This window comes from Pseudophryne corroboree, chromosome 6 (assembly GCF_028390025.1).
Source record: "Pseudophryne corroboree isolate aPseCor3 chromosome 6, aPseCor3.hap2, whole genome shotgun sequence".
NCBI classification, from domain to species: domain Eukaryota; kingdom Metazoa; phylum Chordata; class Amphibia; order Anura; family Myobatrachidae; genus Pseudophryne; species Pseudophryne corroboree.
The window spans coordinates 213,652,381-213,678,811 of NC_086449.1; positions in this window are offsets into that span (position 1 = coordinate 213,652,381).

Sequence of the window (26,431 nt, forward strand, 5' to 3'; positions counted from 1 at the left end):
ACACGACACACTTCTTTTAAAGACACCAACAACAATTTACTTTTGTATTAAAACACCAGAAAAAGCCCAAGGCCACCTGCTAAATTGACAATACAAAGGATAAAAACATAACTATTTTTGATTAAAACTACTTCACCAACACATTAGAAGAATGAACCAACTTACAATCACAATTAGCTAGAAGACATTTCAGACAACTAAGGACAAAGCACAGATGTTTTAATTATAAATAAACCCAAAAAAATAACTCACCATCCTGCCTTGGGCGATCCGAATCCCGGACATGAATCGCACCAACCACTTCTGGCGGAATAAGAGTACGCACAGGCTCCTCCCAATCCCGATATGACGCTCGGAAGGGGTGTCAACCCCCTGTTTGGCGGGCTGATTTAGCCTCCTTAGACATCTTAGCCTTGACACGGCGCTTGATGTCGTAGAATCGCTTACGACACGTGTCCTCGGTCCTCCTCACCACACCCTCATTATTAACTGCCGCAACAACCTTCCCCCACAGAACACTCTTCCTGCGTGAAGAAACCTTTTATTATTATTATTACATTTTATTTATAGGGCGCCACAGTAGTCAAGTCGTGAGATGACCAGTGAGTGGATGATAAGTTTAGTTGCACTCTGGGAGAGAAATGGCCTGATGCGAGCAATGTTGCGTAGCTGGAACCGACAAGATTGCGCCAGAGCTTGGATGTAGGGTGCAAAGGAGAGGGAGGAGTCAAGAGTGATGCCCAGGCAGCGGAGTTGGGGAACGGGGGAGATGATAGTGTTGTCAACAGTGATAGAGATATTTGTAGGGGGTGTTGCTCTGGCTGGGGGAAAGATAATAAGTTCAGTTTTGTCCATGTTGAGCTTCAGAGAGCGCTCAGACATCCAGGAGGAGATGGCAGAGAGGCAGCTGGAGACCTGAGAGAGGACAGAGGGGGACAGATCAGGAGAGGAGAGGTAGAGTTGTGTGTCATCAGCATAGAGGTGGTATTGAAGGCCAAATGAGTTAATGAGCGCACCCAGGGAAGAGGTGTAGAGGGAGAACAGAAGGGGGCCTAGGACAGAACCCTGAGGGACACCAACAGGAAGGATGGAAGGGTGTGAGGTGGTTCCGGAGGCAGACAGGTTAGTGAGGTATGAGGTAAACCAGTCAAGGACGGTGCTAGAGAGGCCAACATTTTGGAGTGTGCGGAGGAGAAGCATCATGGCCAAACAGCTGTCGATGATGCCTCATCAGCTCCCGCACCAATGCCATATTCTCTGCGTAGCTGAATTTGACATTGCTGCCCGTCTTTGTAGTGGTGCGTGGCTGCGGAGCCACAGCACCATCACTGTCACTATCAGTCGAGGCCGCAGCAGCAACCTCCCCCTCCTCCTCACTAACCTCCTCCACCTCACTCACTTCCTCCCTCTCACTCACCTCCTCCACCACACTCACCTCCTCCACCTCACTCACCTCCTCCCTCTCACTCACCTCCTCCACCACACTCACCTCTGACTGGGACATCTTCAGGACAAACAACAAATAACACTGAGAAAAAAACAGTAAACACACTCCTCCACTACCACTACACACCACACATCAAACACACACACACACACACACACACACACACACACTCACAAACAATGACAATAGACGTTAAAAAAAAACAAAGACAAAATACTAGACAGACTTTTAAATAACTACACAACAAGTATGACAAGACTACTTACACACACAGTACAGCACTCAACAATCGCAAAGAACTTCCTCAAAACTGCCAAAAACTCCTAACATCTTACCAACTCCAAACACACCTTCCTCTCACCTCTCCACTAGCTAAACCCACAAGGTGCGGACGGTTTGGGGTGGTTTTATAGTAATGAGCACAGACACTCCTCCATCACAAATCAAACCAATCACTGACGAGTGACAAAAACAAAACTTAGAAAAAAAAATGCGACCGGGAACGGGAAAACACTGCAGTAACTGAAAAATGGGGCATTCGTAAAAAAACCTGAGAACACGGCCGCAAAACCACAAAATCGGCCGCATTCTACCTTGGAAAAACACGAATGACATCGACATCGAAAAATGGTAATAATCAAAACACGACAGCATAGTAAATGAGGCGTAATAAATTCAAAAAGTTGCAAAATCACACATTCGATGTCATTCGTGATTACACTTTAACCTCATTCAGAAAAATAAGATTTTTAGTAAATATACCCCCAAGTCTTAGTATATAGACCCTCGGCAGTTTATAGCACATCTATGAAACATCATCAAAACATACTGGGGTACAGTGCACAGAACAGTACAGTACAAACAATAGTTATATTATTATTTTTTTCCTTTTTTTGAACCCTCAGCTTGGTTTCAACTGTGGGGATCACAGGGTTTATAGATGCACATGAACAAAGCACACTTGGGTCAAGCACACCAAACAGTACAATTTATGGCAGGGAACAGCGCAGCATAAAGCAGCGTGCAGTGTGCCACTATATACAGTCACTACAGAGCACAGCTACCTGTGGGCAAAGCACAGCTAATACAGCAGAGTATAGCGCAGTATACAGCAGTGTGCCCCTATATACAGTCATTAGAGCACAGCCACTTGTGGACACAGCACAGCTAATACAACAGAGTACTGTGCAGCAAACAGCAGCATGCTTTAGTGTGAAATAGAGCTGAGTCCTGGCCGTGGCACCTTATATAGATTCTAAGTCCTGCAAGAATCCTACGCCGGTAGGATGACATTCGGCCTTTAGGTTGAATCCAAGTCTGGCAGGAACACCCGAGACGTGGCTCGCTCGGGCAGACTCGTATCCACTTGTTTGGAGTGGTCTGGATTCCTTGGAATATGGATCGCTCATTTGTACTTTAAACACTCAATCAAAATTTGTTGTTTCACCAAATCCTACTAGAGATGAGCGGGTTCGGTTCCTTGGAATCCGAACCCCCCCGAACTTCACCCATTTTACACGGTTATGAGGCAGACTCGGATCCTCCCGCCTTGCTCGGTTAACCCGAGCGCGCCCGAACGTCATCATCCCGCTGTCGTATTCTCACGAGATTCGTATTCTATATAAGGAGCCGCGCGTCGCTGCCATTTTCACTCGTGCATTAGAGATGATAGGGAGAGGATGTATGCAGCGTTCTCTCAGTGTGATGCAAATATCTGTGCTCAGTGTGCTGCAAATATCTGTGCTCAGTGTGCTTTTAAATATCTGTGCACAGTGTGCTGAAAATGTCTACGTTCTCTGCCTTAAAAACGCTCCATATCTGTGCTCAGTGTGCTGCAAATATCTGTGCTCAGTGTGCTTTATTGTGGGGACTGGGGACCACCAGTATTATATAGTAGGAGGACAGTGCAGAGTTTTGCTGACCAGTGACCACCAGTATTATACGTTCTCTGCCTGAAAAACGCTCCATATCTGTGCTGCATTGTAGTATATAGTAAGAGGACAGTGCAGAATTTTGCTGACCAGTGACCACCAGTATTATATCAGTACGGTACAGTAGTCCACTGCTCTACCTACCTCTGTGTCGTCAAGTATACTTTCCATCCATACCTGTGGTGCATTTTAGATGTTGTGCACAGTATTTATAGTAGGAGGACAGTGCATAATTCTGCTGACCACCAGTATATAATATATAGCAGTACGGTACAGTAGGCCACTGCTCTACCTACCTCTGTGTCGTCAAGTATACTATCCATCCATACCTGTGGTGCATTTTAGTTGTTGTGCGCAGTATATATAGTAGGAGGACAGTGCATAATTTTGCTGACCACCAGTATATAATATATAGCAGTACGGTACAGTAGGCCACTGCTCAACCTACCTCTGTGTCGTCAAGTATGCTATCCATCCATACCTGTGGTGCATTTTAGTTGTTGTGCGCAGTATATATAGTAGGAGGACAGTGCATAATTTTGCTGACCACCAGTATATAATATATAACAGTACGGTACAGTAGGCCACTGCTCTACCTACCTCTGTGTCGTCAAGTATACTATCCATCCATACCTGTGGTGCATTTTAGTTGTTGTGCGCAGTATATATAGTAGGAGGACAGTGCATAATTTTGCTGACCACCAGTATATAATATATAGCAGTACGGTACAGTAGGCCACTGCTCTACCTACCTCTGTGTCGTCAAGTATACTATCCATCCATACCTGTGGTGCATTTTAGTTGTTGTGCGCAGTATATATAGTAGGAGGGCAGTGTATAATTTTGCTGACCACCAGTATATAATATATAGCAGTATGGTACAGTAGGCCACTGCTCTACCTACCTCTGTGTCGTCAAGTATACTATCCATCCATACCTGTGGTGCATTTTAGTTGTTGTGCGCAGTATATATAGTAGGAGGACAGTGCATAATTCTGCTGACCACCAGTATATAATATATAGCAGTACGATACAGTAGGCCATTGCTATTGATATATTACTGGCATATAATTCCACACATTAAAAAATGGAGAACAAAAATGTGGAGGGTAAAATAGGGAAAGATCAAGATCCACTTCCACCTCGTGCTGAAGCTGCTGCCACTAGTCATGGCCGAGACAATAAAATGCCATCAACGTCATCTGCCAAGGCCGATGCCCAATGTCATAGTAGAGAGCATGTAACATCCAAAAACAAAAGTTCAGTAAAATGACCCAAAAATCTAAATTAAAAGCATCTGAGGAGAAGCGTAAACTTGCCAATATGCCATTTACGACATGGAGTGGCAAGGAACGGCTGAGGTCCTCTCCTATGTTCCTCATGACTAGTGGGTCAGCTTCACATGAGGATGGAAGCACTCATCCTCCCACTACAAAAATGAAAAGACTTAAGCTGGCAAAAGCACAGCAAAGAACTGTGCGTTCTTCTAAATCACAAATTACCAAGGAGAGTCCAATTGTGTCGGTTGCGATGCCTGACCTTCCCAACACTGGGAAGAGGTGGCGCCTTCTACCATTTGCACGCCCCCTGCAAGTGCTGGAAGGAGCACCCGCAGTCCAGTTCCTGATAGTCAAATTGAAGATGTCACTGTTGAAGTACACCAGGATGAGGATATGGGTGTTGCTAGCGCTGAGGAGGAAATTGACAAGGAGGATTCTGATGGTGAGGTAGTTTGTTTAAGTCAGGCACCCGGGGAGACACCTGTTGTCCGTGGGACGAATATGGCCATTGACATGCCTGGTCAAATTACAAAAAAAATCACCTCGCCGGTGTGGAATTATTTTAACAGAAATGCGGACAAAATTTGTCAAGCCGTGTGTTGCCTTTGTCGAGCTATAATAAGTAGGGGTCAGGACGTTAACCACCTAGGAACATCCTCCCTTATACGTCACCTGGACCGCATTCATCAGAAGTCATTGACTAGTTCAAAAACTTTGGGTGACAGCAAAAGCAGTCTACTGACAACTAAATCCCTTCCTCTTGTAACCAAGCTCCTGCAAACCACACCACCAACTCCCTCAGTGTCCGTGTACTTTGAAAGAGTGTTTAGTGCTGCCGCTCACCTTGTCAGCAATCGGTGTACGAGGTTACTTCCAGAAAATGTGGAGAAGATTATGTTCATCAAAATGGATTATAATCAATTACTCCGTGGAGACATTCACCAGCAATTGCCTCCAGAAAGTACACAGGGACCTGAGATGGTGGATTCCAGTGGGGACAAATTAATAATCTGTGAGGAGGGGGATGTACACAGTGAAAGGGGTGAGGAATCGGACGATGAGGAGGAGGTGGACATCTTGCCTCTGTAGAGCCAGTTTGTGCAAGGAGAGATTGAGTGCTTCTTTTTTGGTGGGGGCCCAAACCAACCAATCATTTCAGTCACAGTCGTGTGGCAGACCCTGTCGCTGAAATGATGGGTTTGTTAAAGTGTGCATGTCCTGTTTATACAACATAAGGGTGGGTGGGAGGGCCCAAGGACAATTCCATCTTGCACCTCTTTTTACTTTCATTTTTCTTTGCATCATGTGCTGTTTGGGGACTATTTTTTGAAGTGCCATCCTGTCTGACACTGCAGTGCCACTCCTAGATGGGCCAGGTGTTTGTGTCGGCCACTTGGGTCGCTTAGCTAAGCCATCCAGCGACCTTGGTGCTTCTCTTTTTTTCTTTGCATCATGTGCTGTTTGGGGACTATTTTTTGAAGTGCCATCCTGTCTGACACTGCAGTGCCACTCCTAGATGGGCCAGGTGTTTGTGTTGGCCACTTGGGTCACTTAGCTTATCCATCCAGCGATCTTGGTGCACCTTTTTTTCTTTGCATCATGTGCTGTTTGGGGACTATTTTTTGAAGTGCCATCCTGTCTGACACTGCAGTGCCACTCCTAGATGGGCCAGGTGTTTGTGTCGGCCACTTGTGTCGCTTAGCTTAGCCATCCAGCGACCTTGGTGCACCTCTTTTTTTCTTTGCATCATGTGCTGTTTGGGGACAATTTTTTAAATCTGCCATCCTGTCTGACACTGCAGTGCCACTCCTAGATGGGCCAGGTATTTGTGTCGGCCACTTGGGTCACTTAGCTTAGCCATCCAGCGACCTTGGTGCACCTCTTTTTTTCTTTGCATCATGTGCTGTTTGGGGACTATTTTTTAAATCTGCCATCCTGTCTGACACTGCAGTGCCACTCCTAGATGGGCAAGATGTTTGTGTCGGCCACTTGAGTCGCTTAGCTTAGTCATCCAACAACCTTGGTGCAAATTTTAGGACTAAAAATAATATTGTGAGGTGTGAGGTGTTCAGAATAGACTGGAAATGAGTGGAAATTATGGTTATTGAGCTTAATAATACTATGGGATCAAAATGACCCCCAAATTCTATTATTTAAGCTGTTTTTGAGGGTTTTTTGTAAAAAAACACCTGAATCCAAAACACACCCGAATCCGACAAAAAAATGTTCAGGGAGGTTTTGCCAAAACGCGTCCGAATCCAAAACACGGGTGCGGAACCGAATCCAAAACCAAAACACAAAACCCGAAAAATGTCCGGTGCACATCACTAAATCCTACCAGTCTGCCTCCAAAGTGGCCACTTTCTCATCCACTGACATTCTCTTCATACCAGTTAACTCTTTAATTGGTTCATTCCTCACTTTAGCATGTAAGCTCTCATGAGCCAGGCCATCCTTTATCATGTTAAACCTCAGCACTCTACTTGTTCCTAGTCTACTTCATTGAATCTGACCGCTGTGCTTGTCCATCAGTTCATTGTTTTTGAATACTGAATTGTATTCCCCTTACTGTATGAATGTAGCTACCTGCTGCAGCCTCTCCCAGTGCTATGGTAGGCGGCTATGGCCACCTCAACTTATTTAACCCTCTTTAAACAACCAGAGTCCACCACTGGGTGCTCATGCATAAATATGTTAAACTCTAAATGAGGCCCATTGTGCTTATATATTACACACCAAACTGTGATTTGTTTTACTAATGAATAAGGAGAAATAAGGAAGATGAAGAATGAACTAAAAACATGTAAAGAATGGATTTAGGTTGACTCATCTGAATTAAAGTGTGCGATGACCTCATGGAGACTGTGCTTTGTTTTGTTCTCTTAACCCTCCCCGTTGAGTCTTGTTTTGTGCTCATATCACCCCGCATATCTCTATGGGGCTAACCCCCTACCCCAATGGTTTTATTCCACCTCTCATGCTGCTTTGTCTGTGTCTGGACCTCTCCTCCAGTCCTCAATGTCTGGCAAAGTGATTAAATCACATACGTGAAAACACTTTGGAGATATTAATAGCTTGCTGCCTCACAGCACTGAAGTAATCTGTTAGATTACAACCAAGGTCATATCTGTGTAGAGTTTGTATGTGCTCTGGTTACTCCGGTTTCCTCCCACAATCCAAAAATACACTGTAAAGCACTCTGAAGTATGTGTGCTTTATAGAAATAATTGTTAATAATAAAATAATCATGTCCATGGCATTGCTGGGAGCCGGGTTTGAAAGCAGGTAGCACAGGCATGTGAGAACTAGAATTAAGATGTAGGGTCCTTTTTAGACACTCATAACAGATACCATCAGGGCAGTGGTGACCATGTGTGGAGGCCACTGACATAACGCCCGAATGGCACCACCATATATCCGGCTCTGCTCATTAATTAGCTTTCATAACCTTGCATTAGCAAACTCCATTAGATGACTCCTTCTTCTATGATTTCTTCAACATATCACAAGATTAAAACACCTTGAGCCTCAATATACCCTCTTCATTTTCTTGACAGCTGCTGCTGCTTTTATAAATACCCATGGAAAAGGAGTTGAATGATGATTGGTCTATAATTATGACATCAAAGTAGGGATGTCAGAGTACAGAAGGTAACATGCAAGGGTGCAGCTACAGTAGTGGGTCCATTGGCTATGGGGCACAGAGGCTTACCAAGTTTCCAGAATTTCATGCTAAGCAATTGAGTCTGACCTGTTGCCATATTTATAGGGGGCAACATTCCGTTTTCGGTGAAAGATGTTATAATAGTAAAGGGGATGCTGTAAAGTGGCATAATTTGAACTGGGCACTGTTATGTGGCATAATAAGAATTGGAGGGCATTGTAATGTATTGTTAAATAATGTGAACTGGCGCACTGTACAGGTGAAACTCAGAAAATTAGCATATCGTGCAAAAGTTTATTTATTTCAGTAATTCAACTTAAAAGGTGAAACTAATATATTATATAGACTCATTACATGCAAAGTGAGATATTTCAAGCCTTTATTTGTTATATTTGATGATTGTGGCTTATAGTTTAAGAAAACCCCAAATCCAAAATCTCAGAATATTAGAATATTGTTAAAAGGTTCAAAATTTTAGGCTCAAAGTGTCACACACTAATCAGCTAATTAATCCAAACTACCTGCAAAAGGTTCCTGAGCCTTTAAATGGTCTCTCAGTCTGGTTCAGTACAATTCACAATCATGGGGAAGACTGCTGACCTGACAGTTGTGCAGAAAACCATCATGGACACCCTCCACAAGGAGGGAAAGTCTCAAAAGGAAATTGCAAAAAACGTTGGATGTTCTGAAAGTGCTGTATCATAGTACATTAATAGAAAATTAAGTGGAAGGGAAAAGTGTGGAAGAAAAAGGTGCACAAGCAGCAGGGATGACCGCAGCCTGGATAGGATTGTCAGGAAAAGGCCATTCAAAAGTGTGGGGGAGCTTCACAAGGAGTGGACTGAGGCTGGAGTTAGTGCCTCAAAAGCCACCACACACAGGCGGATCCTGGACATGGGCTTCAAATGTCGTATTCCTCTTGTCAAGCAGCTCCTAAACAACAAACAATGTCAGAAGCGTCTTACCTGGGCTAACCAATGTATCTCATTTGGATACCAAGAACCTGAGTATGGAGGAAGAATGGAGAGGCACACAAGCAAAGATGCTTGAAGTCCAGTGTGATGTTTCCACAGTCTGTGTTGATTTGGGGAGCCATATCATCTGCTGGTGTTGGTCCACTGTGCTTTATTAAGTCCAGAGTCAATGCAGCCGTCTACCAGGACATTTTAGAGCAATTCATGCTTCCTTCAGCAGACAAGCTTTATGGAGATGCTGACTTCATTTTCCAGCAGGACATGGCACCTGCCCACACTGCCAAAAGTACAAAAACCTGGTTCAATGACCGTGGGATTACTGTGCTGGATTGGCCAGCAAACTCGCTTGACCTGAACCCCATAGAGAATCTATGGGGCATTGCCAAGAGAAAGATGAGAGACATGAGACCGAACAATGCAGAAGAGCTGAAGGCTGCTATTGAAGCATCCTGGTCTTCCATAACACCTCAGTAGTGCCACAGGCTGATAGAATCCATGCCATACCGCATTGAGGCAGTAATTCATGCAAAAGGGGCCCAAACCAAGTACTGAGTACATATGCATGATTATACTTTTCAGAGGACCGACATTTCTGTATTTAAAATCCTTTTTTTTATTGATTTTATTTAATATTCTAATTTTCTGAGATTTGGATTTGGGGTTTTCTTAAACTGTAAGCCACAATCATCAAAATTATAACAAATAAAGGCTTGAAATATCTCACTTTGCATGTAATGAGTCTATATAATATATTAGTTTCACCTTTTAAGTTGAATTACTGAAGCAAATGAACTTTTGCACAATATTCCAATTTTCTGAGTTTCACCTGTAATGTTGCATAATATAAATTGGGGGGACTGAAATGTTCCACTGTATGAAATGTTGCCAGCACAGTGTATCATAATATTAACTGGAGGCACTACACTGTGGCATCATGAAGTGGGGACACTTAAATGTGACATATAATATGTACAGTACTAGAGTCCCTGAATTGTATAATGTGAAATGGGGGCATTGTGGCATAATGTGTACTGGCAGAACTAAAATGTGTCATACTAGGGCCCTACTATGAAGCATACAAGGAACTACTATGTGGCATAGCAGTAATTAGGATACTGCTGTGGGACATACAATTAACTAGCCCATTACTTGGGGGGGTAAAATGAGCAACTGCTGAAGAGAAAGCATTAGGGTGGGACCCTTTCAAAATGTTGCTATGGGCCCTGCAAAGTTTTGGCTGTGCCCCTGGTATCATGCACCTCAAATCGAATAACATTTACAAAGTCTGTGCTCAGCTTGCAGAAAGAGCTTCTTAATAAGGCTAAACTGTTAAGGGAATGGGATAAGTATTTTTTATTTTTTTCTGCAGCAGTATAAAACAATATAGAGAGTACAGTACATGATTATGGTATCACATATTTAAAATTAACTATCAGCAATTTCTTTAAAAAGGAAGATTTCCAAGGAAAGAGAAAAAAGGTGCCACTCAGCAGCAAAGTAGATTAAATATCTAATGTTAGTCACACAGCATTAGATGGAATTGGATTCACTGGGAAGGGGTCATAGAGTTTGCTATAGGTTTTGCCCATCCAAGTTGTAATAAAATTTAACCATACTTAAAATCATTAGCTTCAAAGCCTTTGATGATCCTGCTACACGCCAGTGCTCTCACATATAGACACCATGGTATCAAGCGCAGGAAAAAAGGAACTCATCAGCAACCTACTTTTCAGGGGATGCAATGAGTTGAGGGAAATACGTCTGAAATGGAGACCGAATGAGTGTGAGAACAAGGACGGCATCAAAAGGAGAGAAAATAAATCACTAGCATGAAAAATGTGATGCACAAAACCATGAAGGCAGAGTTTATTTTAATAAGAGATCCTGAGATTTCCGAACTGTTCATTTCCAGTAGAAGCGGAAAACCCCCTACTGTCATACTAGAGCGTTCCCATGTTTGTCCTGCGTCCTGCTGGAGTGTTCAAGATCTAGTTTCCAGCACAGTGTTGTTTGCAACTCCCATCTGTCATTGGGCAAATATACAAATACCGATGTTTGTATAGGAAAAACTGTGTAATATACACTTTTCTGGACCTCTCATTGTATCTGGTGCTACAAATAGTTGAAAGAGAGAGAAAGTCACAATATTTATCTTTTTCAGTAAGCGCAGTAAAAGATGCGATGAAAAGGACAGTATTCAGGGTTCCTTCCTGTAAGAAATTATTTATAAGATAGGCATTCACCTTAAAAAGCAGCTCTGTGATCGAGTGTGTCCACTGTTTTTTCAAGAACACTTAAGGTGCATACACACGATGAGATATTGACTATCTCCGATTTTGACTATCTTTCATTAAGATATTGGCTATGTGCGATTTTGACTATGGCATACTTTGTACTAGATTGTCAAAATTGCTTGCATAGTCGACTTTTTCTTGCGATACTGACCCCACGGGAGCGTGCATCGGTATCGCAAGCTGTGTACACATGGTGCAACATTGGCTAACTTTCTTTACGATTATGACTATATTGCACTGTGTGTATGAACCTTTAGATTGGTGTCAGGTGCCAGAACTTTAACATTGACATCACTACTGTTCCATTCATAGCACAGGTTATCAAGGAATCCCCACTAGAGGCATTCTCCTATCAGAGTCGCCCCTCTCTTCCCAATTGAAGCAGCTATGGTCAGACTGTTACTCACTCTATTGGTTACTCTGTTGGTACCTTATTCTATTGGTCCATGCAATTTAAATAGCTTGCCGGATGGATTAACCACAACGCTGATAGTTCCTGATGCGTTACATTGACCTGTTGCTTATTTCTTATTTATTACTGACATTGGCTATTCTATTGACTATGTTTTCTCAGCCACCAATCCCTTTCCTTGGAACATTGGAAGTGGTTCTGTTTTCTCTTAACTTGACCCTGGCATGTATTACTAGATTTCATTACTTGAACATTATTTTGTACACTATCATATGGGGATGCAGTTACAATGCCAGCAGTTGGGATCCTGGTGGTCAGGATACTGATGCCGAGATCCCGACTGCTTACAGTGACACCAGCTGAAATCCCGGCTTACAGGGGCTATTCCAACTCGTGGGTGTCCACACTACCCATAGAGTGGGAATAGAACCTGTGGCGAGTGCTGCGAGCCCGCAAAGGGGCTTGCTAGCGCTTGGCCCGCTGCCGGCATACTGCCAGCCGGGATGCCGTTGTCTGTATACTGAGAGTTGGGATCCCGACCGTCAGTAATACATACTGATCCCACATGTGCATGCCAGTACTCTGTAGAAAATATCTGAGCCCCTTACAATCGTTCACTGGCAATTGAGCACTAAATATTACATAGCAACTTGCCATATATTCCCCAGTAGGAGCTATTATATTGTAATGACCAAGGCATTATTCTTCATTTATCTGTCTGCATAGACATTGAGCTGGTACTTATAAAGACATCATTTAAGACACCGTTAGGGGTAAATGTAATTGCTTGTGACTTGCAGGCATTGGCAGTTTCAGGCAAGTCTGCCCAATTTTTTAAAGGGGCAATCATTTAAAAGGCAGAGTTGTTTTGCCATATAAATGAGTTCCACGTTTAAAAATCATGCAAACTCGCTGGAAAGTTGCTGATACCAGCAAGTCGCTAGCTATTACATTTACCCCGGTTAGTGTCTTTACTATCTGTCAACCTAAAATGATACCTTATTAGTGATAAGCCTCTATAACCTAGATCTGAATTCTTGGGGATATCTGAGTACCAGTAAGCATGTTATGGCGAAAGGGTCCTGCTTTAGGTGATACCTTCTCTCTTGAGGTATTATTCATAACATAAGGTGAGCTCCTATCATATACACACATGGGAGACTTAACCAATATACCTTGATCAAGTAAATCCAAAAAGCCTCTTTCCTCTCAGCCATGACACCCTGTTCCAAATTGTTCCAGAAAATAGAATGTCGTGGGCAAAAGTCTTAAAATATGATACCATCTACCACTCTTATAAAAATGCTGTGGACATTAACAAACAAGTATAATTCCAATCTCTCATCTTCATTCCAGGTTTAAAACTCAATTGCAATTTTAGTACACTTAAATACCTCAAACCTCGCACACCACACTCTTCAACCACCGTCACTGCCCAAGATCTTTCTTACTAGAGATGAGCGGGTTCGGTTTCTCTGAATCCGAACCCGCCAGAACTTCATGTTTTTTTTCACGAGTCCGAGCGACTCGGATCTTCCCGCCTTGCTCGGTTAACCCGAGCGCGCCCGAACGTCATCATGACGCTGTCGGATTCTCGCGAGGCTCGGATTCTATCGCGAGACTCGGATTCTATATAAGGAGCCGCGCGTCGCCGCCATTTTCACACGTGCATTGAGATTGATAGGGAGAGGACGTGGCTGGCGTCCTCTCCGTTTAGACACTTGATTTACTAATTTTGGGGAGCATTAGGAGTACTCAGTAGTGTACAGTGCAGAGTTTTGCTGATAGTGACCAGTGACCACCACTTTTATTTATAATCCGTTCTCTGCCTGAAAAAAGCGATACACAGCACACAGTGACTCAGTCACATACATACCATATCTGTGTGCACTGCTCAGGCTCAGGCCAGTGTGCTGCATCATCTATATATATTATATATCTGTCTGACTGCTCAGCTCACACAGCTTATAATTGTGGGGGAGACTGGGGAGCACTACTGCAGTGCCAGTTATAGGTTATAGCAGGAGCCAGGAGTACATAATATTATATTAAAATTAAACAGTGCACACTTTTGCTGCAGGAGTGCCACTGCCAGTGTGACTGTCACAATCCTGACTGTAGGTTTTATATTTGGTGACTTACCCCTGCCATCTGTCCTGGATCCTGTGTCTTTTCACTCACGGAGTTAAACAGCTTGTCAGTTTTCCTGAGTTCTCTGCCTGAGAGGTAATAGTTAATTAGCTCCACCTGTGGTGATCTCCTGTGTGAGGCTGAATTCAGTAATCTAAAAGCAAGCATCCTGTGTTTTGCAGAAGTCCAGGCTTCAGTGTTCTCTTGGCCTGCTAGGCCTCATTCTACATCACAGCCTTGGCTAGAGTAGTCACATGACAGTGACATCACCTAATCCTGCCCACCAATCATCAAGGACCAGGAAGTATAAATCAGGAGGCTGAGTTGGAATCTGGGCCAGTTCCTTGTGTCACATACAGCCTTGTGTGGGTCTTAAGCTGAGCTCCCTAAAGGTAACCTTTGTACCTAAGTTCCTGTGGAAACTCTGTTCCCTTGTTACCGTTTGGTTTATTTGTGTGTTGCCATTTGATTTCACCATTTCCCTGAGTCTCAATGTAAAGGTACAGCTGCAATGTTTCGTCTTAAAGGCACAGTACTGAATTCCGTGTTCTCCACTGAAAACCACAGCTGTCGTGTTTCAGTTTTACTACTGTTGTAGTTGGGATCTCCAGGGCTCAGTACCTCGTGCCTCAGCATCTCCGTGCTTCCAGCATCTCCGTGCCTCAGCATCTCCGTGCCTCAGCACCTCCGTGCTTCCAGCACCTCAGTATCTCCGTGCCTCAGCACCTCAGTGCCTCAGCATCTCCGTGCCTCAGTACCTCCGTGCTTCCAGCACCTCAGTATCTCCGTGCCTCAGCATCTCCGTGCCTCAGCACCTCAGTGCCTCAGCATCTCCGTGCCTCAGTACCTCCGTGCTTCCAGCACCTCCGTGCCACAGCACCTCCGTGCCACAGCACCTCCGTGCCTCAGCACCTCAGTACCTCCGTGCCTCAGTACCTCCGTGCCTCAGTACCTCCGTGCTTCCAGCACCTCAGTATCTCCGTGACTCAGCATCTCCGTACCTCAGTGCCTCAGCATCTCCGTGCCTCAGTACCTCCGTGCTTCCAGCACCTCCGTGCTTCCAGCACCTCCGTGCTTCCAGCACCTCCGTGCCACAGCACCTCCGTGCCTCAGTACCTCCGTGCCACAGCATCTCCGTGCTTCCAGCACCTCCGTGCCTCAGCACCCCTACGCACCCCAGTGTCTCTACGCACCTCAGTGCCTCCACGCACCTCAGTGCCTCCACGCACCTCAGTGCCTCCACGCACCTCAGTGTCTCCACGCACCTCAGTGTCTCCAAGCACCTCAGTGTCTCCAAGCACCTCAGTGTCTCCAAGCACCTCAGTGTCTCCAAGCACCTCAGTGTCTCCAAGCACCTCAGTGTCCGCAAGCACCTCAGTGTCCGCAAGCACCTCAGTGTCTCCAAGCACCCCGTGCCCTTTAGCACAATTATACCTGGTATTCTTCACTGATTCATCAGTGCCTTTCCAGTTCTGTCTTTCAGGAGACCTTCAGCATGCCTCCTGTCTGCCGACCTAATCCTGCATGAGGAGAACCTAGATTCGGCCATCTCTGCTGCGGTTCCTCTTCCCAGTCTCCGGAGGAAACCCAGAGTCCACGGCATTTCCAAACCAGGTCAGTGGTAGTATTCACATAATCCTCCAGTCGCCCGCACAGACTTCACTACACCGGGTTCACAAAAACCTCAGTCATGACAGTAGGAACTGGCCACATGGACCCGGCCAAAAGTGTTTGTCTGACGCATGACCTCCTAAGCAATATTGCAGGACGCTTGGAAGGTCTGGAGTCGACTCAGCATCAATTGGCACAGTGTCTGCAGTGGAATTCGTCCTCCAGAGATTCTCTGACCTTCTGCACTAGGACTCCTGACCAACTGCAGATTTTCTACCAGATGTTACTACAGTTACAAGAACTTTTGCCTAGTATTCTCTCTGTGATGCCTGATCTCCTCAGGAATACTACCAACGTTGTTGATCCTGTTTTGTCCCATCCAGTTAATAGAGTCTCTTCCTCTGCGCAAGGGAAAGTTTTTCATCAGAGCTATCCACGGCCCAAGCTCTCTGAAGCTGAACGTCAGCGGCGTAAGGAGCTACATCTCTGTCTTTACTGTGGAAATTCTGGTCATTTTGTTAAAGACTGTATTCTTCGCAAGCCAGGTAATAGTGACAAATCTCAGTATCATAGTGCTCATGTCTACAAGTCATCCACAGAATCCGATCCATCTGCTGCTGACGGGGGTATCAAGAAGGCTACTCTTCTGAGAGAGACTCAAATTTATGACTGGGGTCCGGTGTTTAAAAGACCTTATCCCAAGTTGGGTGTCCAGAGAAGAATGTTCAAGCCATTTACAGTCACAGAGGAGTCCGTGTCCACAGCCCCAGGAGGGGCGTCTTCAGAGCGTCCAGCCCCAGGAGGGGCGTCTTCAGTGCGTCCAGCCCCAGGAGGGGCATTTTCAGAGCGTCCAGCCCCAGTGAGGGGTTCAGAGCGTCCAGCCCCAGAGAGTCTTCAGAGTGCTGCCCAGCCAGAGAGTCTTCAGAGTGTTGCCCAGCCAGAGAGTCTTCAGAGTGCTGCCCAGCCAGAGAGTCTTCAGAGTGCTGCCCAGCCAGAGATTCTACAGAGTGCTGCCCAGCCAGAGATTCTACAGAGTGCTGCCCAGCCAGAGATTCTACAGAGTGCTGCCCAGCCAGAGATTCTACAGAGTGCTGCCCAGCCAGAGATTCTACAGAGTGCTGCCCAGCCAGAGATTCTACAGAGTGCTGCCCAGCCAGAGATTCTACAGAGTGCTGCCCAGCCAGAGATTCTACAGAGTGCTGCCCAGCCAGAGATTCTACAGAGTGCTGCCCAGCCCCGTGAAGAGGGGGCTCTTGCCTCAGCCCAGCCCCGTGAAGTGGGGGCTCTTGCCTCTGCCCAGCCCCGTGAAGTGGGGGCTCTTGCCTCTGCCCAGCCCCGTGAAGTGGGGGCTCTTGCCTCTGCCCAGCCCCGTGAAGTGGGGGCTCTTGCCTCAGCCCAGCCCCGTGAAGTGGGGGCTCTTGCCTCAGCCCAGCCCTGTGAAGAAAGGGCTCAGCCCGTCCCGGTTCCAGCCGGTCCAGCAATACTCCAGGCCCTGCCTGGTCAGTCCGTCCCGGTTCCAGCCGGTCCAGCAATACTCCAGGCCCAGCCTGGTCAGTCCGTCCCGGTTCCAGCCGGTCCAGCAATACTCCAGGCCCAGCCTGGTCAGTCCGTCCCGGTTCCATCCGGTCCATCAATACTCCAGGCTCCGCCTGGTCAGTCCGTCCCGGTTCCAGCCGGTCCATCAATACTCCAGGCTCCGCCTGGTCAGTCCGTCCCGGTTCCAGCCGGTCCATCAATACTCCAGGATCCGCCTGGTCAGTCCGTCCCGGTTCCAGCCGGTCCAGCAATACTCCAGGACCAGCCTGGTCCGTCTCCTTTGGCTCCAGCCAATTCAAGTATCTTCGGATCCAATCCAGTCCTACTCGTCCAGCCAAAGCTTTCTTCAGTTTCATCCTCTAAGCTTTCGTCTGATGGTTTTCCACCTATTTGCTTTGATGGAGATTAATTGCAATATGCCGCTCTGGTTGAACAATTTCTCTCTCGGATGGAGTCTGATCCTTTAGGTGCAATAACTCCTTCCAACGTTACTCGATATCTGTTCCTGGCATTCAGAGGAAGAGCTTTGGAGTGGGCCAACATGCTCTTTGAGAGTAATGATCCTGTGTTCCATGACTTACAGACTTTCAGTAACGCTGTAGTTAAAGAATTTAGTCCTAAACCTTTGGAATCTGCATCAACGAAGGTCCTAAATTCTTCTGTATGAATTTCTCAAGTTCCTCTAAGATTCAAGATGGGTGTCCGGAGTCCACCCTTGAAGAGGGGGATACTGTCACAATCCTGACTGTAGGTTTTATATTTGGTGACTTACCCCTGCCATCTGTCCTGGATCCTGTGTCTTTTCACTCACGGAGTTAAACAGCTTGTCAGTTTTCCTGAGTTCTCTGCCTGAGAGGTAATAGTTAATTAGCTCCACCTGTGGTGATCTCCTGTGTGAGGCTGAATTCAGTAATCTAAAAGCAAGCATCCTGTGTTTTGCAGAAGTCCAGGCTTCAGTGTTCTCTTGGCCTGCTAGGCCTCATTCTACATCACAGCCTTGGCTAGAGTAGTCACATGACAGTGACATCACCTAATCCTGCCCACCAATCATCAAGGACCAGGAAGTATAAATCAGGAGGCTGAGTTGGAATCTGGGCCAGTTCCTTGTGTCACATACAGCCTTGTGTGGGTCTTAAGCTGAGCTCCCTAAAGGTAACCTTTGTACCTAAGTTCCTGTGGAAACTCTGTTCCCTTGTTACCGTTTGGTTTATTTGTGTGTTGCCATTTGATTTCACCATTTCCCTGAGTCTCAATGTAAAGGTACAGCTGCAATGTTTCGTCTTAAAGGCACAGTACTGAATTCCGTGTTCTCCACTGAAAACCACAGCTGTCGTGTTTCAGTTTTACTACTGTTGTAGTTGGGATCTCCAGGGCTCAGTACCTCGTGCCTCAGCATCTCCGTGCTTCCAGCATCTCCGTGCCTCAGCATCTCCGTGCCTCAGCACCTCCGTGCTTCCAGCACCTCAGTATCTCCGTGCCTCAGCACCTCAGTGCCTCAGCATCTCCGTGCCTCAGTACCTCCGTGCTTCCAGCACCTCAGTATCTCCGTGCCTCAGCATCTCCGTGCCTCAGCACCTCAGTGCCTCAGCATCTCCGTGCCTCAGTACCTCCGTGCTTCCAGCACCTCCGTGCCACAGCACCTCCGTGCCTCAGCACCTCAGTACCTCCGTGCCTCAGTACCTCCGTGCCTCAGTACCTCCGTGCTTCCAGCACCTCAGTATCTCCGTGACTCAGCATCTCCGTACCTCAGTGCCTCAGCATCTCCGTGCCTCAGTACCTCCGTGCTTCCAGCACCTCCGTGCTTCCAGCACCTCCGTGCTTCCAGCACCTCCGTGCCACAGCACCTCCGTGCCTCAGTACCTCCGTGCCACAGCATCTCCGTGCTTCCAGCACCTCCGTGCCTCAGCACCCCTACGCACCCCAGTGTCTCTACGCACCTCAGTGCCTCCACGCACCTCAGTGCCTCCACGCACCTCAGTGCCTCCACGCACCTCAGTGCCTCCACGCACCTCAGTGTCTCCACGCACCTCAGTGTCTCCAAGCACCTCAGTGTCTCCAAGCACCTCAGTGTCTCCAAGCACCTCAGTGTCTCCAAGCACCTCAGTGTCCGCAAGCACCTCAGTGTCCGCAAGCACCTCAGTGTCTCCAAGCACCCCGTGCCCTTTAGCACAATTATACCTGGTATTCTTCACTGATTCATCAGTGCCTTTCCAGTTCTGTCTTTCAGGAGACCTTCAGCATGCCTCCTGTCTGCCGACCTAATCCTGCATGAGGAGAACCTAGATTCGGCCATCTCTGCTGCGGTTCCTCTTCCCAGTCTCCGGAGGAAACCCAGAGTCCACGGCATTTCCAAACCAGGTCAGTGGTAGTATTCACATAATCCTCCAGTCGCCCGCACAGACTTCACTACACCGGGTTCACAAAAACCTCAGTCATGACAGTAGGAACTGGCCACATGGACCCGGCCAAAAGTGTTTGTCTGACGCATGACCTCCTAAGCAATATTGCAGGACGCTTGGAAGGTCTGGAGTCGACTCAGCATCAATTGGCACAGTGTCTGCAGTGGAATTCGTCCTCCAGAGATTCTCTGACCTTCTGCACTAGGACTCCTGACCAACTGCAGATTTTCTACCAGATGTTACTACAGTTACAAGAACTTTTGCCTAGTATTCTCTCTGTGATGCCTGATCTCCTCAGGAATACTACCAACGTTGTTGATCCTGTTTTGTCCCATCCAGTTAATAGAGTCTCTTCCTCTGCGCAAGGGAAAGTTTTTCATCAGAGCTATCCACGGCCCAAGCTCTCTGAAGCTGAACGTCAGCGGCGTAAGGAGCTACATCTCTGTCTTTACTGTGGAAATTCTGGTCATTTTGTTAAAGACTGTATTCTTCGCAAGCCAGGTAATAGTGACAAATCTCAGTATCATAGTGCTCATGTCTACAAGTCATCCACAGAATCCGATCCATCTGCTGCTGACGGGGGTATCAAGAAGGCTACTCTTCTGAGAGAGACTCAAATTTATGACTGGGGTCCGGTGTTTAAAAGACCTTATCCCAAGTTGGGTGTCCAGAGAAGAATGTTCAAGCCATTTACAGTCACAGAGGAGTCCGTGTCCACAGCCCCAGGAGGGGCGTCTTCAGAGCGTCCAGCCCCAGGAGGGGCGTCTTCAGTGCGTCCAGCCCCAGGAGGGGCATTTTCAGAGCGTCCAGCCCCAGTGAGGGGTTCAGAGCGTCCAGCCCCAGAGAGTCTTCAGAGTGCTGCCCAGCCAGAGAGTCTTCAGAGTGTTGCCCAGCCAGAGAGTCTTCAGAGTGCTGCCCAGCCAGAGAGTCTTCAGAGTGCTGCCCAGCCAGAGATTCTACAGAGTGCTGCCCAGCCAGAGATTCTACAGAGTGCTGCCCAGCCAGAGATTCTACAGAGTGCTGCCCAGCCAGAGATTCTACAGAGTGCTGCCCAGCCAGAGATTCTACAGAGTGCTGCCCAGCCAGAGATTCTACAGAGTGCTGCCCAGCCAGAGATTCTACAGAGTGCTGCCCAGCCAGAGATTCTACAGAGTGCTGCCCAGCCAGAGATTCTACAGAGTGCTGCCCAGCCCCGTGAAGAGGGGGCTCTTGCCTCAGCCCAGCCCCGTGAAGTGGGGGCTCTTGCCTCTGCCCAGCCCCGTGAAGTGGGGGCTCTTGCCTCTGCCCAGCCCCGTGAAGTGGGGGCTCTTGCCTCTGCCCAGCCCCGTGAAGTGGGGGCTCTTGCCTCTGCCCAGCCCCGTGAAGTGGGGGCTCTTGCCTCAGCCCAGCCCCGTGAAGTGGGGGCTCTTGCCTCAGCCCAGCCCCGTGAAGTGGGGGCTCTTGCCTCAGCCCAGCCCTGTGAAGAAAGGGCTCAGCCCGTCCCGGTTCCAGCCGGTCCAGCAATACTCCAGGCCCTGCCTGGTCAGTCCGTCCCGGTTCCAGCCGGTCCAGCAATACTCCAGGCCCAGCCTGGTCAGTCCGTCCCGGTTCCAGCCGGTCCAGCAATACTCCAGGCCCAGCCTGGTCAGTCCGTCCCGGTTCCATCCGGTCCATCAATACTCCAGGCTCCGCCTGGTCAGTCCGTCCCGGTTCCAGCCGGTCCATCAATACTCCAGGCTCCGCCTGGTCAGTCCGTCCCGGTTCCAGCCGGTCCATCAATACTCCAGGATCCGCCTGGTCAGTCCGTCCCGGTTCCAGCCGGTCCAGCAATACTCCAGGACCAGCCTGGTCCGTCTCCTTTGGCTCCAGCCAATTCAAGTATCTTCGGATCCAATCCAGTCCTACTCGTCCAGCCAAAGCTTTCTTCAGTTTCATCCTCTAAGCTTTCGTCTGATGGTTTTCCACCTATTTGCTTTGATGGAGATTAATTGCAATATGCCGCTCTGGTTGAACAATTTCTCTCTCGGATGGAGTCTGATCCTTTAGGTGCAATAACTCCTTCCAACGTTACTCGATATCTGTTCCTGGCATTCAGAGGAAGAGCTTTGGAGTGGGCCAACATGCTCTTTGAGAGTAATGATCCTGTGTTCCATGACTTACAGACTTTCAGTAACGCTGTAGTTAAAGAATTTAGTCCTAAACCTTTGGAATCTGCATCAACGAAGGTCCTAAATTCTTCTGTATGAATTTCTCAAGTTCCTCTAAGATTCAAGATGGGTGTCCGGAGTCCACCCTTGAAGAGGGGGATACTGTCACAATCCTGACTGTAGGTTTTATATTTGGTGACTTACCCCTGCCATCTGTCCTGGATCCTGTGTCTTTTCACTCACGGAGTTAAACAGCTTGTCAGTTTTCCTGAGTTCTCTGCCTGAGAGGTAATAGTTAATTAGCTCCACCTGTGGTGATCTCCTGTGTGAGGCTGAATTCAGTAATCTAAAAGCAAGCATCCTGTGTTTTGCAGAAGTCCAGGCTTCAGTGTTCTCTTGGCCTGCTAGGCCTCATTCTACATCACAGCCTTGGCTAGAGTAGTCACATGACAGTGACATCACCTAATCCTGCCCACCAATCATCAAGGACCAGGAAGTATAAATCAGGAGGCTGAGTTGGAATCTGGGCCAGTTCCTTGTGTCACATACAGCCTTGTGTGGGTCTTAAGCTGAGCTCCCTAAAGGTAACCTTTGTACCTAAGTTCCTGTGGAAACTCTGTTCCCTTGTTACCGTTTGGTTTATTTGTGTGTTGCCATTTGATTTCACCATTTCCCTGAGTCTCAATGTAAAGGTACAGCTGCAATGTTTCGTCTTAAAGGCACAGTACTGAATTCCGTGTTCTCCACTGAAAACCACAGCTGTCGTGTTTCAGTTTTACTACTGTTGTAGTTGGGATCTCCAGGGCTCAGTACCTCGTGCCTCAGCATCTCCGTGCTTCCAGCATCTCCGTGCCTCAGCATCTCCGTGCCTCAGCACCTCCGTGCTTCCAGCACCTCAGTATCTCCGTGCCTCAGCACCTCAGTGCCTCAGCATCTCCGTGCCTCAGTACCTCCGTGCTTCCAGCACCTCAGTATCTCCGTGCCTCAGCATCTCCGTGCCTCAGCACCTCAGTGCCTCAGCATCTCCGTGCCTCAGTACCTCCGTGCTTCCAGCACCTCCGTGCCACAGCACCTCCGTGCCTCAGCACCTCAGTACCTCCGTGCCTCAGTACCTCCGTGCCTCAGTACCTCCGTGCTTCCAGCACCTCAGTATCTCCGTGACTCAGCATCTCCGTACCTCAGTGCCTCAGCATCTCCGTGCCTCAGTACCTCCGTGCTTCCAGCACCTCCGTGCTTCCAGCACCTCCGTGCTTCCAGCACCTCCGTGCCACAGCACCTCCGTGCCTCAGTACCTCCGTGCCACAGCATCTCCGTGCTTCCAGCACCTCCGTGCCTCAGCACCCCTACGCACCCCAGTGTCTCTACGCACCTCAGTGCCTCCACGCACCTCAGTGCCTCCACGCACCTCAGTGCCTCCAAGCACCTCAGTGTCTCCAAGCACCTCAGTGTCTCCAAGCACCTCAGTGTCTCCAAGCACCTCAGTGTCTCCAAGCACCTCAGTGTCTCCAAGCACCTCAGTGTCCGCAAGCACCTCAGTGTCCGCAAGCACCTCAGTGTCTCCAAGCACCCCGTGCCCTTTAGCACAATTATACCTGGTATTCTTCACTGATTCATCAGTGCCTTTCCAGTTCTGTCTTTCAGGAGACCTTCAGCATGCCTCCTGTCTGCCGACCTAATCCTGCATGAGGAGAACCTAGATTCGGCCATCTCTGCTGCGGTTCCTCTTCCCAGTCTCCGGAGGAAACCCAGAGTCCACGGCATTTCCAAACCAGGTCAGTGGTAGTATTCACATAATCCTCCAGTCGCCCGCACAGACTTCACTACACCGGGTTCACAAAAACCTCAGTCATGACAGTGACTAGTGACCAGTGACCTGACCACCAGTATATAATATTAGTAGTATACTATCTCTTTATCAACCAGTCTATATTAGCAGCAGACACAGTACAGTGCGGTAGTTCACGGCTGTGGCTACCTCTGTGTCGGCACTCGGCAGCCCGTCCATAATTGTATATACCAGTGACCTAACCGTGGTTTTTTTTTCTTTCTTTATACATACATACTAGTTACGAGTATACTATCTCTTTATCAACCAGTCTATATATTAGCAGCAGACACAGTACAGTGCGGTAGTTCACGGCTGTGGCTACCTCTGTGTCGGCACTCGGCAGCCCGTCCATAATTGTATATACCAGTGACCTAACCGTGGTTTTTTTTTCTTTCTTTATACATACATACTAGTTACGAGTATACTATCTCTTTATCAACCAGTCTATATATTAGCAGCAGACACAGTACAGTGCGGTAGTTCACGGCTGTGGCTACCTCTGTGTCGGCACTCGGCAGCCCGTCCATAATTGTATATACCACCTAACCGTGGTTTTTTTTTCTTTCTTTATACATACATACTAGTTACGAGTATACTATCTCTTTATCAACCAGTCTATATATTAGCAGCAGACACAGTACAGTGCGGTAGTTCACGGCTGTGGCTACCTCTGTGTCGGCACTCGGCAGCCCGTCCATAATTGTATATACCAGTGACCTAACCGTGGTTTTTTTTTCTTTCTTTATACATACATACTAGTTACGAGTATACTATCTCTTTATCAACCAGTCTATATATTAGCAGCAGACACAGTACAGTGCGGTAGTTCACGGCTGTGGCTACCTCTGTGTCGGCACTCGGCAGCCCGTCCATAATTGTATATACCAGTGACCTAACCGTGGTTTTTTTTTCTTTCTTTATACATACATACTAGTTACGAGTATACTATCTCTTTATCAACCAGTCTATATATTAGCAGCAGACACAGTACAGTGCGGTAGTTCACGGCTGTGGCTACCTCTGTGTCGGCACTCGGCAGCCCGTCCATAATTGTATATACCAGTGACCTAACCGTGGTTTTTTTTTCTTTCTTTATACATACATACTAGTTACGAGTATACTATCTCTTTATCAACCAGTCTATATATTAGCAGCAGACACAGTACAGTGCGGTAGTTCACGGCTGTGGCTACGTCTGTGTCGGCACTCGGCAGCCCGTCCATAATTGTATATACCAGTGACCTAACCGTGGTTTTTTTTTCTTTCTTTATACATACATACTAGTTACGAGTATACTATCTCTTTATCAACCAGTCTATATATTAGCAGCAGACACAGTACAGTGCGGTAGTTCACGGCTGTGGCTACCTCTGTGTCGGCACTCGGCAGCCCGTCCATAATTGTATATACCAGTGACCTAACCGTGGTTTTTTTTTCTTTCTTTATACATACATACTAGTTACGAGTATACTATCTCTTTATCAACCAGTCTATATATTAGCAGCAGACACAGTACAGTGCGGTAGTTCACGGCTGTGGCTACCTCTGTGTCGGCACTCGGCAGCCCGTCCATAATTGTATATACCACCTAACCGTGGTTTTTTTTTCTTTCTTTATACATACATACTAGTTACGAGTATACTATCTCTTTATCAACCAGTCTATATATTAGCAGCAGACACAGTACAGTGCGGTAGTTCACGGCTGTGGCTACCTCTGTGTCGGCACTCGGCAGCCCGTCCATAATTGTATACTAGTATCCAATCCATCCATCTCCATTGTTTACCTGAGGTGCCTTTTAGTTGTGCCTATTAAAATATGGAGAACAAAAATTTGAGGTTCCAAAATTAGGGAAAGATCAAGATCCACTTCCACCTCGTGCTGAAGCTGCTGCCACTAGTCATGGCCGAGACGATGAAATGCCAGCAACGTCGTCTGCCAAGGCCGATGCCCAATGGCATAGTACAGAGCATGTCAAAACCAAAACACCAAATATCAGTAAAAAAAGGACTCCAAAACCTAAAATAAAATTGTCGGAGGAGAAGCGTAAACTTGCCAATATGCCATTTACCACACGGAGTGGCAAGGAACGGCTGAGGCCCTGGCCTATGTTCATGGCTAGTGGTTCAGCTTCACATGAGGATGGAAGCACTCAGCCTCTCGCTAGAAAACTGAAAAGACTCAAGCTGGCAAAAGCACCGCAAAGAACTGTGCGTTCTTTGAAATCCCAAATCCACAAGGAGAGTCCAATTGTGTCGGTTGCGATGCCTGACCTTCCCAACACTGGACGTGAAGAGCATGCGCCTTCCACCATTTGCACGCCCCCTGCAAGTGCTGGAAGGAGCACCCGCAGTCCAGTTCCTGATAGTCAGATTGAAGATGTCAGTGTTGAAGTACACCAGGATGAGGAGGATATGGGTGTTGCTGGCGCTGGGGAGGAAATTGACCAGGAGGATTCTGATGGTGAGGTGGTTTGTTTAAGTCAGGCACCCGGGGAGACACCTGTTGTCCGTGGGAGGAATATGGCCGTTGACATGCCAGGTGAAAATACCAAAAAAATCAGCTCTTCGGTGTGGAGGTATTTCACCAGAAATGCGGACAACAGGTGTCAAGCCGTGTGTTCCCTTTGTCAAGCTGTAATAAGTAGGGGTAAGGACGTTAACCACCTCGGAACATCCTCCCTTATACGTCACCTGCAGCGCATTCATAATAAGTCAGTGACAAGTTCAAAAACTTTGGGTGACAGCGGAAGCAGTCCACTGACCAGTAAATCCCTTCCTCTTGTAACCAAGCTCACGC